The sequence below is a fragment of the Marmota monax genome, unplaced genomic scaffold (genome assembly GCF_021218885.2).
Source record: "Marmota monax isolate L192 unplaced genomic scaffold, Marmota_monax_Labrador192_F-V1.1 WCK01_AAM20220418_F8-fsc00050, whole genome shotgun sequence".
Classification (NCBI taxonomy): Eukaryota; Metazoa; Chordata; class Mammalia; order Rodentia; family Sciuridae; genus Marmota; species Marmota monax.
Window position 1 is genome coordinate 12,585,461 of NW_026694552.1, and position 20,932 is coordinate 12,606,392.

The 20,932-nt window shown below is 34.4% G+C and overlaps 1 protein-coding gene across 1 annotated transcript in view; it reads left to right on the top strand.

Moving 5' to 3' along the window:
• Positions 1 to 20,932, top strand: part of Htr2c (5-hydroxytryptamine receptor 2C) — a 235,278-nt gene that overhangs the window by 127,818 nt on the left and 86,528 nt on the right. The gene's annotated exons all lie outside the window — the stretch shown is intronic.

Consider the following 20,932-nt stretch of genomic DNA (forward strand, 5'->3'; position numbering starts at 1 on the left):
TATTAAATCAGTAGTAGAGTTGTTTCCAAAAAACAAAACAGACATTTTATAAGATAGTAAAATTATGCATAGATGCTCTATTCTTCAATGTCATTTGTAAATATAAATGAATATTTGCCTTACAATGTACACAATGGGACAATGACAGAAATATCCTCCACACCTGTGCTTTGGACAGTACCCAAACCATAAGTACCATCTCTAATTAAAAAAAGAAAAAAGAAAGAAAGAAAAGAAAAGAAAAACAGTCACATCTTCTTCAAAAAATATTTTTAAAATAATCTTTTTTTTTTTTTTTGGCAGTGCTGGGGCTATTACTGAGGGCCTCATGTCTGCTAAGCAAGTGTTCTACCACTGAGCTTCCCTGTAGCCCTGAGTGATCTTTTAAAATGTTGACTCACTAAGTTTAGCCCGAAATAGTTATTTAGCAATAGCAATTCTTCTTCTTCTTCATGAAGTCTATAATTCTTGTTTGTACAAGCAGACAAGGGTAACAAAATTATTTAGTAAGTATATAGATCAAGTTCACATCATCACCATAAAAATTAAGGCATTGAGTATTTTAGTATGTTGATTTTAGAGAGGCTTCAAATTTTTCTTTTGATTTTTCTGCCATCTCTTTGTTGTGTTCATGGTAACCTAAATTTTGTTCTTTGGCTAATATTTATCTTTGGTACTAGGGATTGCACCTAATGGCATTTTACTACTGAACTACATTCCCAGTCTTTTCTCTCTTTTTTTTTTTTTTTATTTTTGAGACAGGGTCTTGCTAAGTTGCCCAGGCTGGCCTCAAACTTGTGATCCTCCCTCTGGGATTTTAGATACGCACCACCTCAGCTGATTTGGCTAATATTTATGATAAACTATCAAAATTACATACAATTCTACAAATTTTTTAAAAAGAATTTTTTTTTTTAAAGATAGGACCTTGCTATATTGTCCAGGCTGGCCTTGAACCTTTAGGCTCAAGGATCCTGCTTCTGCCTCAGCCTCCTGAGTAGCAGGGACCCTAGAAGCACAACACTATACTCACCTCTCTATAAATATCTTTATTAAAAACCTGGAGAGCCTGGTTTGAATTTAATTGCTGATATGTTCATCTTTCAAAGGAGTAAAATAGACTTCCAGTCCCCTGGAGTTTCTAAAGGAACTAGATTAGAAAGAATATTATTAAAAGTTCTCAAATTCTAAAAAAGAATTTCAGCAGGCCTATAAAAATCATCTCTTGTGAAACCTAAAGTTGAATTAGCCTGTTCTAAATACACAGAATATAGAGTGGAAATGTATTATCTTAATAGGTATTTTATAAAGTATTCTTGGAAAATGTGCTTTTCTTATTTTTGCTATTTCAATCATGCATTATCTTCAAAGCATCCCTATTTGACCTGCTCAGAGGGCATTTTTCCACTCTACAGCTCCAAAATTAAGTAAGAAACGGTGATTTAAATGAAACAAAACTGTGATTTAGAAGGTATACTTTGTCCTATGGTGTTTGTTCCATTTTGCAAATTTCTCCCTTAAAAAAATATATATGTGGAGGGCTAAATAATGACATTAGCATAAGTACAAATCTTATAACACATCGACCTGCTATGAAGAACAGTAAGAAGAACAAATAAAACTACAGAGTACCACCACCAAGTCTGGAGAACATTCAAATTCATAATTATCTTTATTTACTTATTTGAGGTGCTGGGGATTGAACCCAGGGCCTTGTGAATGTGAGGCAAGCACTCAACCAACTGAGCCATATCCCCAGCCCCATAATTATCCTCAAGTACAAAAACAAGAAATCACACTGAGTTATATTTCAGTCTCCTACTGCATGTTGTTGTATAAGGGAAGAACATTCCAGGAAAAACTGGGTGACAGAGGCTAAAGGAAAGCTATTGGGAAGCCTAAGGTTGATACAAAATCACTATTAGAAAGTCTGTTCCTAACTGTCTATGCCCCACCTGATGAAGAAGAAGGACTTCCCCCCAATTTGATCCCTTTAAATATGGAAAGAAACAGAAGAATTTCAGCAGAAGAAATAAAGTTATCAAGGATAAAACTACTAAAACTAAGATATTCAACAAGATAACAGGTGTAACATTTAAAAGTCAGTAACATTAATACTCAAAAATAACCAGTTAAAGAAAGCCACAATAGCAAGAAAAGAGCTGGGGGGTAGCTCAATGGTAGAGTGCTTGCCTAGCATGTTCAATACCCTGGTTTAGATCCCCAACATCACAAAAATAGAAAATAAAACAGAAAGAAAGAGACTAGAAGGAAGAAATGTGTAAAAACCATCCAATAAAAACATTAAAACATATCTAAAATAGACAGTAACAGATTGATATCTTTGACCTAACAATAATGACAATAAAAACAATAATACATGGGGCTGGGGATGTGGCTCAAGCAGTAGCGCGCTCGCCTGGCATGCGTGCGGCCCGCGTTCGATCCTCAGCACCACATACAAACAAAGACGTTGTGTCCACCGAAAATTAAAAAATAAATATTAAAAAAATTCTCTCTCTTTTCTTCTCTCTCTCTCTCTCCCTCTCTCTCTCCTCACACTGTCTCTTAAAAAAAAAAAAAACACAATAATACATGGCAAAACTAACAATAGCAAAGTTCAGAAACAGACTCACAGAAAATATTTGCTATATTTATCATAAAGGGCTAATACCCTTTATATACAAAGAAATTCTTTACAACTGAGAGGAAAATCCAATACTCAATACAAAAAATGAGCTAAGCTACCAGTAGGTAAATTCATGATTTTTTTTTAATATTTATTTTTTAGTTGTGGCTGAACACAATAGCTTTATTTATTTATTTTTATGTGGTGCTAAGGATTGAACCCAGGGCCTCGCACGTGTTAGGCAAGCGCTCTACTACTTAGGCACAATCTTTAAAGTGTATTTTATGTTCTTAAAAATGTATTTGTGACTATTAGAATATATACACATTTATATATAATCCTTAATTACAAGCAAATGTGTTTAATCTCAGAAGGGAAATGTAAAATAAATGACTCTGTGATACCCATTTTTTTAACCTACTAAATTGGTGAAATTTAAAAAGCTTAATACCACACTGTGTCAAAGCTGTGGGGACATGAATACTCTCATATTGCTTGTGGTAATGTGAATTGGTACAACTATTAAGAAGTTTAGTTTGGCAGTAGTGAGCAAAACTACATATTCATTTGCATTTTAACCCAGCAAATTTATATAAATTACTCTGGATAACAAACCTCTAATAATAGCAAAATATATAGGGTTATTCATCTGAGTACTGTAATCGCAAAATATTTTAAACAACCTACCTTTCATATGTAGCAGATTACTTAAATAAAATTATGCATTGCTTAATGATGGGGATTCATACTAGGAAATGAAAGAGTCACTGGAGAGATTTCAGTATGGAAACATCATAGTGTACACTTACACAAACTAAGATGGCCATAATGTCACTAGGCTGTACAGTCTTAGGAGACCCCCATTACATATGTGGTCCACCTTGATCAATATGTTGTTATGTGCCACATGACTGTAATGGAGTACCATGAAACTATTTGAAAGAATAAGGAAATTCTATATTAACTGACATGGATTATTAGAAGAATCAAAAGAACCTAACTCTATTTGATATTAATAACATAACCAATGAGGTGAATAGTACCAAAAAACCTAATCCACATAACTTTAAAAAATAACAATATTCATACTGTATGCACTCAGTTTAAGGATAAAGAAAACTGAAATGAACTCTAAATACTATTTTTTTATTTTATTATTGATATACAATAGAAATTCTGAAATGATTATTTGTGATCTGGAATTATAAGTAAATAAGCATATTAAAGATGAAAGAAGCCAGGTGTCTCTCTGTTGCATAAGGGAGTTAGAAATTTGAACCCGGGGAGAAGAAGTAATGGGACATATAGTGGTGGATTCATGATATCAGTATAAATTTTTGCTGAAAATAGATGGTAGATAAATACTTAGATTGATTTCCTAGCTCTTGCTGTAACTGAAAGCTCAGTCCTTGTCCCCAATGCCAATCAATGCCAAATTAATAATGAGGACACAATTTTGAGAAAAAAAGAAAAAGAAGTTTTATTGCTTTGCTAGCAAAGGAGAAACTCAGAGCTCTGACTCCAGTCCCAAATCAGGAGGGACAGGGAGCTTTTAAAGGAACTTCAAGGGTTACATTCCAGGTGTGCTCTGGTATGCAGGCCCCAGGGCTCCCTGAAGGCTGTTAGGATTCATTTGTTAATTTGGGAGTTATTCACTTCGCAGGCAGGCCTCTCCTTCCTGTAGTGGCTGTGTTCAAGGGTAACTAGGGGAAGAAAAGATAACACTGTCTCCCTAATCTTGTTACAGAGAGCGGAGAAGGAAGAAAAGAGGAAAAAAAAACCACATTTTTTTTTTAATAAGCCCTAGAGCAATGAGGGCTACATTCAGAAGGTGAAGGGACCATTGTTACATTTTCACTCCTGTGCATAGAACAATAAATTAAATGAGCACAAACAGGAACAGGGACTCCTTGGAGAAAAGGCTAATTCTGATACGACCAGTTACCATGTTGAAGTACGCCTAGGCAAGCATATAAAGCAGGGTTTATTTAAAAAAGGGTAACATGGACTTCTCCCGGGAGGGAGAAGGGGGCCATAGCTGGTATCCTGGTATCCCAAGAAGCCAGGTGTTCTGCCCTTTTTATATGTCCTAGGATTCCTTTGTTCTCCTGCCCTCTTCCCCCTATCTCTCTCTTTCCATCATTGGTGACTGGGCCCTGTAAAGCTCAGTGGGATGGCCTAAAGGCGAGAAGCAGATGGATGGGGGAAGGGCTGGATGGAGCAGCCCCTTACACATTAATTAACATCTTTGTAGCTCCCCGTAGGGAGGGACAATCCCTGGGACCTGTTACCCCAGGAATACGTTGGAGCAGAGGCAGATTCTTGATAAGGTTGGACGCAGGGATCCCAGGAATTAACATTTCAGTCCTTCAGGGGGCAGTCTCCAACTTACAGAACTCACTCAAATTGGCCTCCTTGATAGACCTGACTTGATTTACCTATCTATACTGACTGCCTGTCTATTCTGGCTTCAATTCCAGAGATGGGGCAGGAAAATTATAACCGAAGACTAGAACATCTTTTGAGCTAAAAAGTAAGAAAGTACTCAAAGAGTAACAGGAAGATTTCAAAAAGACACAGGATCTAACTTAATGGTGCCCCTACAAATATAGGAACATTTGAAAATTAAGGTTAATAATGTAAGCTCTAAAAACAGAGTAAGCATGCTAAAGATAGTCTCTTCTGGTGTATTTAATCAATAACTCTGGGGAAAAAAATCAAAACAACTACTATAATTTAAAAAAAGGCAAATAGGGAGACAAATAAAAATTTACAGATGTAACCTTTATGGTAATGGGGTTTTCATTTTTTCTCTCTCTTTTTTTCCAGTAGCCTTCCCTGGAGGGCAGGACTGTCACATAGCTGCACGGTGGTTGTGCAGAAGTGGCTAAAACTCAGTCTTTCTGGACAGAGTTAACAAAGGGCGCTCTGTAGGCCCCCTAATGTAGGGGAAATAGCTCTTTTTCCTCCATTTTTTCTCTCCTAGCTTTGAACAGAGGGAAGACTCTAGTCAGAGTTACGCTTTGATAGCACATGCACCAAATTTTTGAAAACAAACAAAGACCTGATAACTTTCTTTTTGGCCAGTGGACCAGGAAAGGAGGCCTTTGTGGGCCACAAATTATGGGAGGGAATCCTGTGAAGTAGAGAGCTGAAGAAAGGTTTCCTTAATTCTGTGTAAGAACCTAAATAGGTATTAGTCTCAACTCTAAGATACATAAAAACAACACATCCCAAAAAGCATAGAAAAGCTTCAAAAAATTAAATATATTTGAACAATCATCCAAATCTCAGACCATGCCTTCCATGGCTCATTGGCATTATAGACTCAAGCAGTATAGCTGAGGTTGGGAAAATAGAGAAGATATTGAATTTACTGTCCACAGAGGCAAGATTGAACTTCATTTTTATTTATTTATTTTTTAGTACCAGGGATTAAACTCAGCAGCACTTGGCCACTAAGCCAAGTCCCCAGCCCTATTTTGTCTTTTATTTAGAGATAGGGTCTCACTGCATTGCTTAGTGCCTCACCATTGCTGAGGCTGACTTTGAACTCCTGTCTCAGACTCCCTAGCCATTAGGATTACCAGTGTGTGCCACCACACCCAGCCCTTAAGATTGGACTTTAGATTGAAACTTACCTGGATTCATTGCTATATACAACAAGCAAGTGAACAAAATCAGCATTCTTGGAAGGATTTTAACAATACCTAATGTTTATAAACTATAATACTCAAGACATCCATGATACAATCTAAAATTGCTTGACATAAAACATATCCAGGAAATGTGAAAAATACTTAAAAGGAAATAATTATCAACAGATGCCAAACTCAAATTACCAAGATACTGGAATAATCAGGAAAAACCTTTAAAGCAGCTACTGTAACAATATTCCATGTAGTAATGAATAGAAATTAGTGGAAATATGGAAATTCTCAATGGCAAAAACAGAAGTAAACATAAAAAAATTAAAACTTTTAGGACAGCTGGGCATGGTGGTGCGGCCTGGAACCCCAGCAGCTCGGGAGGCCGAGGCAGAAGGATCATGAGTTAAAAGCCAGCCTCAGCAAAAACGAGGCACTAAACAACTCAATGAGACCCTGTCTCTAAATAAAATACAAAATAGGGCTGGGGATGTGGCTCAGTGGTTGAGTGCCCCTGAGTTCAATCCCCAGTACCCGCACCTACAAAAAAAAAAAAAAAGTTAAGACAGCAAAATGTGTTCTCAGATAACTAGAATAACTAATAAGTGTTTAGCAAGTCATAAGAGCTCATAGCTCATATACACAAATTGTACTTCTATAAACTAGCAAAGGAAATTGGAAGGCAAAATTAAAGGGCACTATTTATAATATGATCAAAGTCCATGCAAATAGTAGGTGTGAATCTACCAAAATAGGTGATGGAGTTATACACTGAAAACTCCAAAACACTGAAGAAATAAAAGAAGATCCAAATAAATGGAGAAATATATCCTGATTGTGAATTGGAAAAATAAATATTCTTAAGACATCAATTCTCCCTCAAATGATCTGTAGATTCAATACAATTCCAATAAAAATACTAGCACTATTTTGTAAAAAGCAACAAGTTGATTTTAAAGTGTATATGGAAAGGCACAGGAATTACGATAGTCAAAACAATTTTGAAGAAAGCAAAATTGAGAAATGTATAATACTTCCTTTGAGGACTTATAGTCAAGCTATAGTAATCATAAAGAATGGTATTTAGGAAAGGTAAATGCATATATGAATGGATCAGAATAAAAGATTCAGAAATTGACCGAATCTGGCAAAGTTGTTTCAATGGAGGAAAGTAGTCATTTTCACAGATGTTGCTTAAAATATTGGACATTCATATGTTTAAAAAAATGAATCTCAATTCGTTTTTCACACCTTATGAAAATTAACTCAAAATGGAATATAGAAATAAATATAAAATACAAACTACTAAACTTCTAGAAGAAAACAGGATAAAATCCTCACAACATAAGGTTTGGGCTAATAGTTCTTACTTAGCTAAGACATCAAAAATTATGAACCATAAAAATAATGGCTAAATTGAACTTCCTCAAAATCAAAAACTTCTCCTCTTTGAATTTGAGTCATTGAAAGGAAAGACACAGAATGGTAGAGAATACTCAATGATAACATTTCCAATGAGAATTTTTATATAGAATGGATAAAGAACTCTCAAAAGTCAAGAAAAATAAACTCCTAATAAAAAAATGAGCAAGAGATCTGAACTGACACTTCACCAAGGATTTGTAGATACCAAATAAAAATGTCAAAGAAAACATTTATAGTCATTAACCAAAAGCATAGCAAATCATACATTATTTAAGAAAAAAAATATCACTGGTCCTAAGTTTAATTTCATAATAAATTGGATGCAACCTCAACCTACCTCTTACTTTTTCATGATATTTCATTATATATGTTTTTAGTCACAGAACTACTATTTTCAGATTAAAGTTGCATTATTAATATGAATCCATTCAATTCTCATACACTTAACAGACCTTAAGTTTGAAGTTACATATCATGAAAGCCAGGATTTTTTAAACTTCATATTGTTTTAGGAGGCCAGAAAATACTCATTTTTCTTGTGGCAACTTGAAGTGTTTTTTTTTTTTTTTCTGAGTTTATGCAGCTATGTGTAAGTGCAACTATTTTTGTTGTTGTTCTTTTTGGTTATACATGACAGTAGAATATATTTTGGCAAATTATACATACATAGAATAAAACTTATTCTACTTAGGACCCCACTCTTGTGGTTGTACATGATGTGGAGTTACCCTGGTTGTGTATTCAAATACAAAGCTAAGAAAGTAATGTCCCATTCATTCTCCTGTCTTTCCTCTTCCCTTCACCTTCCCTTCTTTTCATTTTCCTTTGTCTCATCCAGATTAAATGGCATCTTCAGCCGCAGAGAAATATGAGTTATCATTGTATAGAATCAGTGCATTTCAACTCATAATGGACTCTTAAAAAAAAACAAAACAGTTTCATCTCTGCTAAATACTACTTGAAAACACTGAATTTGTAATATTTATCCTGTTATTATTCAAATAATTTCTGGCTTTCATATCACATCCTGTTATCCTGTCATTGTGTGTATACTTGAGGTATCATGCTTAATGTGTTCTGATTTCCATCATTTTAAAGAAATTAAAATATATACCCAATATCCATTTATGTGAATTAATTATATAAAGATTTGTTATTCAGCTCACTGACACACTCTAGAAGCAATTCTCTATGCAAGTTGCAGAGCATATAATTAAGTGTATGTAGTTTTACAAGAAGCTACAATTATTACAGATAATATTTGTTGAGTATATCATTTAGTTCTCACAAACCATAAAAAAAATTGGATTCTGTTATCATTCTTAGTTTACATATAATGTAACAGAGAAATGGAGTTATTCAGTAATTCATAGATGGTCACATAGTTAGGTTACTGTATACCAAGCACTCTTCCTGGTACTGTGGCTGGTATACAAAATAATAACAATGAATAACAATGAATTCCTGGTCTCATGAGGCTTACACAGTATTCAGCTCTGACTTGCTCAACATTACATGAAGACACCAGCTGATAGGAGAATTAGGATTTGAACCTGGATCTAGCTGATTCTAACACTCATCATTCTCATTTTTTTATTATACCATTTTGATACTCATGGTTTACTTTTAAAAAGTCAAGACAGGGTCTGGGAGTATATAGCTCAGTGGGTAAGCCGTTGCTCTTGATGTGCACCAGGCTCCTAGCACTGCCATTAAAAAAAAAAAAAGGTGGGGGGGGAGTTTATTGGGAGAGAAAAGGACATGGATGGAAGCTAATTTGAAAGAAAATTAGAAGTCAATACCCCAGAATGCCAAGAAGGTAAGTCTGATGGTTTAAAATTTTGCTTCCAGGTACTGGCAGAAATGAAGGTACTTTTGTGAATTGGCTCAGTGCCTCAAACATTGGTGTCTAAGGCCTTGGGGTGTCTTTGAGGTATTTAGTTCATAGTATGCTTCAAAATATTTTTGTCTTTGTGAATACATGAAGATTTTTTTTTTCCAGTTGTGTATTTTGATGATGACCTTAGGTCTCTAGTTTAAAAATACTGTTATTGCCATAATAATCGCTAGGCTATTACTATACTTTTATTTCTCCCTCAAAACTACCAATTACTTCAAACTTCAGGGATGATATGCTATGGTAATAACTCTACTTTCATAAAGAAAGGGAACTTCTTGCAAAGAGGTGAGGAACATTAAATTGAAGAGATGTCAAACAGAGACCTGGGAATGGGTATTGGGGATTGACCTCAGGGGCACATAACCACTGAGTCACATCCCCATACCTTTTAATATTTTATTTAGAGAAAGGGTCTCTCTGATTTGCTTAGCGCCTCACTAAGTTGCTAATGGTGGCTTTGAACTCATGATCCTCCTGCCTCAGCCTCCTGAGCCACTGGGATTACAGGCATGCACCATTGCACCCAGCTCATCAAATTCTTAATCCAAGAGAACATATAACATTACATTTACTGAAATTCAGTCACTTTTTAATATGATAATACAGAGATTCTCAGATATTAGATATTTAGGCCAAGAATAAGTTTAAATGAAATGAAGCATTTAAATCAGAAAAGCTCTGGATTTGATATCTTAGGCTGACTTAGCACATGCCTATTTTAGTACAACAGAGGCTAAAATGCACAACTTAGAAGAATGTCTAAATGTATATGAAGATTCATTATGTAATTTGTGAAAATCCCAGTATTTTTACTTAGACCAGTAAGTTTTTCTTTTCATTCCTAGGCCACTCTCACATCCCTTTCTAAGCTTAACTTTCTCAAAATAGAGGGTATATGCCCGCTGGTCCACAGCACCAGAATTGCATGACTCGTAATCAATAACTGATTGACTGATATAATATACCTAAGAACATCATAAACACAGAACAGTTGACAAATAATAATTTAAATTCTATTTCTGGATACAGATTGGCAAAATGCCCTATGGACATTAGCTGTATTTAAGTAGCTAACAAGAAAGTTCCAATAGCACCCTATTCTTCCCCCAGCAAAATCCAACCACAAATATTCCCATCCTCAGTTACCAGCCTGGCAACTTCTCCTTTTGTCACTCATGGCAAAATTTCTAGTTTCCTTTACCCACAGTCAGCTCTAGCAAACCAAGAAATCATTTCAATTATCTCTAAGTTCCATAGTACAATTACTCTAGGCTCATCTTTTAAGAAAACTTTGTTATATTTGATAACTACTAAAACATACATGGCATAGACAGTGGTGATGCATGGTTATAAGTAATCCCAGCAATTTTGGAGGCTGATGCAGGAGAATCACAAGTTCAAGGTCAGTCTCAGCAACTTAGAGAGACCATGTCTCAAAATAAAAAATAAAAAGGGCTGAGGATATGGGTCAGTGGTAGAGCACTCCAGGGCTCAATCCCCAGTACTAAAAAAATCCCAAACAAGCAAATAAACAAACAAATACAAGCTAGATTAGGTTTATGTTTTCCTGTTACTCCTTATTTAAATACAACCAAATTTTCTATGTGGAATTTGACAATTATAAAGCACGCTGAAAGTGTAAAAACATAAATTAATTAAAAAAAAGGTAGACCTACTAGGGAACTCAGTACTTGAAGAATGATACTATAGTGGCTTCCCTGGACTTTCTAGTTATCTCCCATTTATCCTAGGCTGGGTTCTGGAGAGGCCTATAACTCAGGATCACCAATAGGCATAAACAAAAATAAATCAAAACAGGGATTTATTAAGAAAATCCATAACCATTGACAGGTTGGCTCTTCTGGCCACAACAGGGGAAATAGTGGAACCTAGGTATAAGATTCTATGCTTTCCCCCTAAGATTCAGAATAATACAGTTAAATAGACATAAGAAATACTGGTTTGCTATTGCACAATAAGTTGGTTATAGAAAACAATAAAATACTGTACATTTAAAAAAAAACTAGAGAAAATAATTTTTAATGTTTTCACCTTAAATAAGTGATACATGCCAGGTACAATGGTACAAGCCTGTAATCCCAATGGCTCAGGAGCCTGAGGCAAGAAGATTGTGAGTTCAAAACCGGACTCAGCAAAAGTGAGGCCTTAAGCAACTCAGTGAGACCCTGTCTCTAAATAAAATACAAACTAGGGCTGGGGATGTGGCTCAGTGGTTGAGTGCCCCTGAATTCAATCCCTGGTACCCCAAAATTTAAAAAATTAAAATAAAACAAAAGCTTAATGGTAGAATGCCCTAAGTTTAACCCCCAGTACCACAAAAACTAACTAAATAAATAAATAAAAAGAGAGAAAAAAGTGATACATGTTTGAGGAGATAAATGTGTTTAATCTGATTGAAATATTACATGATGCATAAATGTATAAACATTACATGACATCCCACATACAATTTTTATCTATTCATTTCAATAAATTTAATTTAGCTCAAATATGACAATTATTTATATAAATCATATGCAAATAAAACTAAAAAAAAGAATAAAACAAGGGTATCTGCTCTTGTCACTTATTACACAATACTGCATAGAAAACTCTAGCTATTTTAATAAGGCAAAAGAAGAAAGGCATGTAGATTGGTACGGAGAAATAAAAAAATGAAACTGTTCCTATGTGCAGATGAAGATTATCTTTGGCCCGGTGTGAGTGGCGCACGCCTGTAATCCCAGTGGCTCGGGATGCTGAAGCAGGAGGATTGTGAGTTCAGGTGTCTGCAAGACAATGAAATATAGCAAGAACAGAAAATAGATATAATGGGAAGCATGCTTATAATCCCAGCGACATGAAAGACTGAGGCAAAAGGATCACAGGTTCAAGGCATCCTCAGCTACTTAGCCAGACACTGTCTCCAAATAAAAAATAAAAATAGGGCTGGGAATATTGCATAGTGGTAGAGCAAGCCTGGGTTCAAGCCCCAGTAAAAAATAAATAAATAAAGACATTATTTCATGGAATTTACAATCTAGTTGGAGATGTAGAGGCAGGACAGTAGCAAAGATCTGGGTGGCACACTTCATAAAGGCACATATACTTTGTAAATAAGGAGTGGGAGCAACTGGGAAAAATACTCTTCCCACAATAATAGGCAAAAAGAAAATTATAGTTATTTAAATAATGTACTTGTAGGTCTACATAGCTTTGCAGGTTTAAACTGTGAATCATTATTATTTTTATGACAAATTTCTATGATTATGAAATAGATATCCTCCAAAGGAAAGATTCTCCAGCCAAGTTCCCACAGGTTAGCCCTTTTCTTGGATAATTTTCACCTACCAGTATTTGGGGCCACCTGATGTGAGTATCCTTTAAAGTGATTGGATGAATTTATACATGTACAGAGAATTAATTCTTGAAGTTCTGATTCTCTACCCAGGCATTATTGCATGATATTTGCCACTGGGCATTTCGATGCTTTAATATCTATATATTTAATTTACCACAATGCAATTATACCACTCCAGGTCCTCCCTCTGATAGTTGTGATTTCTTTTCAGGTAGCCTTGTCTGTAATTTATTTGCCAGATCTCAACCAAAGTAGGCACATTGGGGATTTGGGGGAAATAGGTTTTTCACTTCACCACTAGCATTCAAATCATGCAATCAAACATCTGTGTACAAAAGTAGATTCTAGGTTATTTAGTGAGGAAATGCATTATCTAGTTTAGGTTTTTTTTTTTTTTTGATGCTGGCAATTGAACCCAGGGGCACTCAACCTCTGAACCATATGCTCACCCCTATACATTTTTTATTTTGAGACAGGTCTCAGTAAATTGCTGAGGCTGGCTTTGAACTTTTGATCCTCCTGTCTCAGCCTCCCCAGTCACAAGGATTACAGGTGTGTGCCACCATGCCTGGCTATTTTTTTCTTATTTAAAGGAAGGACTTTCACAACTTGAAAATGACACAATTTATATATAGCCATTTTATTGAATTAAATCAAGGAATCGCCAATGTAATTCTTTTCACAATTTTTAAAATTCCTTATAGTTGTTTTGCTTATTTTTCTAAATTAGGGCTAGTAGTAATGATTACTAAAATTTTGAATTTTTTGAAGACGTAAGTATATTAGGTCTAGTTTTTTTGTTCACTTGCGTCAAGAAATCTAATAATTAGAATTAAGTCTGGTAGCTAAAATTCCTGTAAAAGTTATTAAAGGGTCTGTTGTTACCAAGATATAGGTCTGTATGTACAAGAAAATTAACCAAGTGTTTAAGTATGTTAATAGGAATTGAGAAGGATACAAGGACCGGAAATGGAGAAAACTACTAGTTGTTGACTAGTAACTCTATAAAGCCCTAGACTATAATCTCCACATTTCATCTTCACATTCATAATATTAGGCTTAATTGAGAACATGCTATTTCCCCATATATTCTGTGAAGGAGTTTGCATGTATTAACTCATTTACTCCTCATAAAATAATACCTATTATTATTTAAAAAAATATTTTAAAGATGAAGAAACTAATGTTTAAGGAAATAATGTGCCTAAGACTTCAGAACTTGCAATGGCACAACTAATTTTTAAGCACAGACCTAATAAATTCCAAAGCCCTTGTTCTTTATAATTATTTCATTTGATATGACACTTAGAACTTTTTTTAATACTTTTTTAGTTGTAGAGGAACACAATACATTTATTTTTGTATGGTGCTGAGGATTGAACCCAATTCTTCACAAATGCCAAGCAGGTGCTCTACCACTGAGCCACAACCCAGCCCTAGAACATTCTTTTAAGGAAGAACTGTATTAAAACATGGAACCTCTAAAGTAGCCACATCCCTTTCTCCTACAAAATTACTATGTGTTTCATATACATATAGATAGATAATGAATAATGAATTATCTTTGGCAGTTAATTATTACATTAAAATATAATATATGCTTATAAGCTAATTCTTCTTATCTATCTATCTATCTATCTATCTCCCCCGCCCATGCTGGGTATTGAACCTAGGGGCACTTAACCACTGAGCTATATCCCCAGTCCTTTCATCTTGATATTGGGTCTCCCAAAATTGCTCAGCACCCTTGCTAAATTGCTGAAGCTGGCCTCAAACTTTTGATCTCTCTGCCTCAGTCTCTCATGTCACTAGTATTACAGGCATGCAGCACTGAGCCTAGCTATCTTCATTTGTTTTGAATAATTATTTTAAAACCTAACTCCATTTTACAGGAGATTTATTTACTCATTTTAGTAAAAGATAATGTAAAAGCCAGGCTATAGAAATACATTTGGGTAAGTGATTTTGGGAATAATTATCAAAAGTATGGATCTACTCTCATATTTTTCAGTGTCATTCCTGAGGATTTTAAAGAATTACATGAAAACTCATTGAGTGGATTCTAAATTGTCTTACATGTTCTGAAAACATATGTAGTTCATTAAAATAAAACATGATAAATAGAATCCCCTTGATTTATTTGAATTGGCTAACAAATTACAGAAGACAATCTTCTCATATATATTATAGATCTCTAAAATTTATCTACCTACAGTTCATTCTCTGAGTGAAACAGTTTTCTTATTTGTATAAAGGTAGTACCACATTTCTAGATAAATGATATAGTAAGCTGCTTTAGGACATTGGTGATTATTATTCATTAAATGAGATCACCAAGTAGTTGCCTTTTGGCTGACTTCTGCTTGCAAGTGATTTTTGTTTTGGCCTAGCCAACAATTTTTAAAATGTGTAATTTGAATCTCTTTTAATAATGTGTGAATTCCAATTATGCTGTGCTTTTCACCTCTCCCCATTTTCTCATATCTAGCTGTCTTACTCGTTGATATTATCTACCTGGCCTCTAAAAGCATTTAAGTTTATGACAAGCCTCACAGATGTGAGCCCAAAAGAGACAACCTTGATATGGATCCCCTTCTAATTGCCATATGCTAGCAGAGGTCTTACAGCCCTATAGAAAAGTACACCCAATTCCCACTATGTACTTAAGAAATTACCTCACATGGTCATGAATAAATTAATTTGTAGCACACACTGTTGCAACTTTTCTGGGTTTTCATGGAGCACATATGTATCCACTGTCACCATCATTCATAGTATTTGTTGATCATACATCATATCCCATTGGCATTCATCATCTGCCTTTGGGAATCCTTTATCTGCCACTGGGCCTCCATCATCTCCCACTGGGCCTCCATCATCGGCCACTGGGTATTCATCATCATTGCTGGGCATCTGTTGAGTACCGCCACGTCTGTTGGGCATCCACAGTCTCCCACCAGGCATTGTGGTCTCTGCTGATACTCTGCCATTTCACCACCAGTGACTTCCATGAAAATGCTTCTTACAGCTCCAGGGTTCTGTCACCTGGTGCTGCCAAACCTACAAACCTTGAAGATACCAACGGTGCTACATTTGCTTCATTCTTTCTTGTAGTTAGCTATGCTTTTCTTGCACAAATTAGGAAAAGTCCCTCTATAACTATGGCACACTTTGCAATCTAAACATTAAAAAAAAAAGTTCACTTTCCCCTTCACAAAGTTTCTCTATAAAACAGCTGTTTTTTCTTTTTCCACTTTATCTCATCAGGGATTACACATTCCATAGAACTGATCTAGAGTTTATGTACTGAGGCCTTAATTCCTGTCCTCAGCCCTCTGAAGGGCTAATGGGGACCTTGTTAATCTTTTTTTATTTTCTTTATAGTTGTAGATGGACAAAATACTTTTATTCCATTTTTTTTATGTGGTGCTGGGGATCGAACCCAGTGCCTCACACGTGCTAGGCAAGTGCTCTGACACTGAGCTACAACTCCAGCCCCAATCTTGTCAATCTTGTGTACTTGTATATTTAGCATTTGCCTCTTTATCTGGCCATTCAATATTTTTAGTGACTAAACAAAAGCATCCTTTTCTCTTGCAAACCAATTTATGAGGTTAGATACTTTTGATTTCCCAGCACCACACATCTACGTTTGTGAATCATAATTTTTTGGTTGAAATGCCTTCTCCTAATATTCTCTTTCCTTCTATCAATACTCTTAATCATTCCACTGCAGACTCTACCCAACAGGGGAAAAGACATTATATATTCTTTTATTTCCTGTGTGTGGGGGGTGCTGGGGATTTAATACAGTGGTAAACAGTGGTAAAGTGTCCTTGGGTTCAACCTCCAGTACTGTAAATAAAACAAACAAACAAATAAATAAAATTTTCTGCATTCAAAATATAGTAGAAACAAACCACTCATCCAATGTTTACATAACACTAAATCCCCAAAATACACTTAATGAACTTGGTTTTTCCATGACTTGATGCTTGATCATTAGCAAGACAAGGTTAAATGAGGGTTTTTTTTTTTTTTTTAATTTGTTCAAATTAGTTATACATGACAGTAGAATGCATTTTGACATATTGTACACAAATGGAGCACAAGATTTTTTTTCTTCCAGTTTTACTCACTGAGAAATATTTAATAAAATAGGTAGTAAAGATAGCATTTTTTAATTATCAGCCTATTTATCTCTATTTTTATTCTTTATTACACGTGATGGGATATTTGGAGTCTTTTTTTTTTTTTCTTTTTTGGTACCAGGGATTGAACTCAAGGTCACTCAACCACTGAGCCACATCCCCAGTCCTATTTTGTATTTTATTTAGACACAGGGTCTCACTGAGTTGCTTAGAGCCTCACTTTTGCTGAGGCTGGCTTTGAACTCATGATCCTCCTGCCTCAGCCTCCAGAGCCCCTGGGATTACAGGTGCTCACCACCATACTCAGCTTATTTGGAGTCTTTATGGGAGTACATACAATTGCAAATTAGCCAAGGCATTGTAGATTCTATATTGCTGTTCTCAAAGTAATTGTAGGATCACATAAACTGAATTTTGATTTTATTCAGAATGAAGCAGAAAAAATATTTTGAATTACTATTTGGAGTATACATGGGAGAGGCAGGTCAGGCTATGTTGTATAGAATAGGAACTTACTTTATTCTACATTAAAATAATTTTTTGAACCCAAAAGAATTACAAAGGCTCATGAAAATCATATTTTCTCTTTTAAATTCAGTAGGGGGGGGGGAACTTTTAAAGGGCAATTAAAGTAAAGGCATTTAACATTAATTAAGCATCTTATTTTTCTATTTAGCTTAAGCCCATCTCATACACTTTCAGCTTAATATCCCCTTCACAGTTATAGGGAGAAAGAATATTTATGGACTTTTTATTTTAGTAACAAGTAGAGTGGAAAAAGAGGAATATATACTATTGAACTCATAGCTGTAGCTAACTTTCACGTATTTAATTTCAAACAGAAAGTGTATTCAAAATATAAGGTATATGAACAATGAAAATAAATTTTTTATGTGCTTTGAAGTGTTTCTCCTGATGGGAGAAATGGAAGTCTGTAATTTTCAATTCCTCAAAACCTGAGATTACAATCTTTGTGAATACATGAATGTGGCCAGTGGGTGGCACATATAAACCATGGTAATGAACCTCTGTGTTCTCTAGATGGGCAATTGGAATTAAAAATCAAGAGGACAAATTATTTTCACTAAACATTGTAGTGTAGTTTGTTTTGTTACAAATAAAAAGGTATATTGTTAGTAGAAAAATTGTGTAAAAGCTAAACATTAATAAGTTAATTATATATCTACTTGACTTTTCACAGTCCTTAGGTATAATGTTGGTGAAGGAATACTGTTTTAACTAAATCTTTTTGATTAAATGACTCTTAAATAATGCCATATAATACTGTGGTTTGGGGCAGCTCATTGGTTATCTCTAAGAACTAGATTCCCTTTTATAAATGACTAGATTTTGTTGTGTATTTTTCATGCTACACATATGCATATACTTCCCAGATATTTGTGAATACTAAAGATTGAAAGTAAAGTCTTTATTAAATTTTTATTCTCTACACATTTATTCTATGTAATGATAAATTCTCCATATAACTGTATTATTACTTTTAGTGTTAGAAGAAACCAAGCCTATATATGCAAGCAGACAGATATCATGCATATGAAAATACAAAGTATGCATTCCACATGTACTAAAACAAATATCTGGAAGAGTATCTTGAATTAAATATAATATAATATAATATAAACATAATTTATCGGTTTAAATACAGTGAAGTAAGATAAGCATCTTATCATTTAAGTCAAGTAGAAAAATTAAATGGATATTTCTTCAAATTTATTTCATTTAAAAATATTAAGGCAATTTTTGAAGACCACCATTTCACAAATAAATTTTTTACATTGCAATACTATGACAGATTACTCGCTTGGGTTTACTGTGAATTATCTTCCTTAAAGTTTCTTTTTAAGTAAGTCATGATATTATTTTACACAGAATCAGCAAACATTACATTAGTTACATAAGTAACTGAACAAAAAAGGATAAATGTAGTGAGTCAGACTGTATTTAAGTCTGATGCAAAATATTAAAACAAAGCAATTCAGAACTGTCCAATTTATACTTCAAAATATACAGAAAATTTCACAAGATATCACATGTGCCATTATGTGACACTTCTAGACCTACTTGGTGTTCCCTTGCAGTTTTTTCCAGATGTGTTGGAATTACATAAAAAAATAGCTTAAATGTATACAAAAGTGATAGTTAATAGGAAAAATAAGAGTAAAAGAAGGAAAAATACTAAGAAAACAAAGTTAATCCTAGAGTCACCTTACTTTCTTAGAGTTTTTTTTTTTAATTCAGCACAAACTAGAGCAAAGTTATGGCCTTGAGAACAAAAATTGTATGCTATTTTTTTTGCAATAACAACAATAAGATTCATAGTACTTATAGCCAAAACATATTTGGTTCTAGCTATATGCCAAGCATTTAACCCTAACACAATTACATAAGGCAGGTGTTATTATCCATCTTTTACAGATGAGGAAACCTAGATTCAGGTTGTACAACTGGGGAGTAGATTCAACTTGAAATCTTCTGCTTTCTCTAGTCTGCCTGGCTGTGTCACACAAATAATAACAATAGCTCAGATTTAATATTTGTCTTTATATTTTTCATCAAAACTGCAGAGCAGTTTTTTGTTACAGGTATTATTATCTGTAATTTTAAAATCCGGCAAAAGAGGTGCAGGTGGTAACTTGAAAACAGTATGCTAATATGTAAAAATTATACAAGAAGTTTAAACATTTTTTCCCCTTAAAGAAGAAGCCAACCCCTCCCATAAAGAATAACACATTCATGGGGAAAAAAAGTCTTCTTTTTCTGCATAATTTCTTACTACTGTAGTAATATTTTTATGGATTTTGAAAGACCATCTACTACTACTCACAGAAAATTCTTAATGATTTTTTTTACATTTGTCAACTCAATGGAAATGATAGGGATATTTTCTTGGGAAAATTTAAATTTGTTTGTTGGAGTTCTAATGTTTTTGTTGTTAATGGTTGCTCTGTGGTTTACAATATAAATCTTTTAATTTTTATATCCCTCCCCCCCCCATTTTGAACTGAGGATTGAATCTAAGGGCAGGGGTATTCTAACACTGAGCTACCTCCCAGCCCTTTTTAAAATTTTGATACAGTCTCATCAAGTTACCCAGGCTCGCCTTGAACTTTTGATCGTCCTGCATCAGCCTCCCTAGTAGCTGGAATTACAGGTGTGCACCAGTTCACCCAACTAATTTTTATTAGTTTTACAATTGAGATATAATCTTAATACACTGTGAAATTCATCCTTTGAAGTGTACTGTTCTGTGGTTTTGGTACATTCACCAACTTAGGCAACCTATATTATCAAATTCCAGAACATTTTCATCACTCTAAAGAGAAACCTGAGCTAATTAGCAGTCACTCCCTAACTATACATCCTTAAAACAATTTTAAGATTAATACTCAAATTTCATTGGTAAATAGAAACTTTGCTCCAATATACTTTCATTCTTTACCCCTCCTTTGTGATATTCTTGTCATGTAAATTACATCTTTATATGTTATGATACACAAAATAATTTGCAACTTTTAAAATAAAATTCTGTCTTTTAAACCATTTAGGAGGCTAAAAGTTTAATTCTTGTAGATTCATGTTGTCATCTAGCCTTTCATTTCATTGATGTTAGGGATTTCAGCTTCAGTAGGTATTTTTTTATATTTATTTTTTAGTGTTAGGTGGACACGATATCTTTATTTTATTTTTATGTGGTGCTGAGGATCAAATCCACTACCTCATGTATGCTAGGAGGGGGTTCTACCACTCAGCCACAACTCCAGCCACTTCAGTAGATATTATAGGTCAAGTATGCTGATC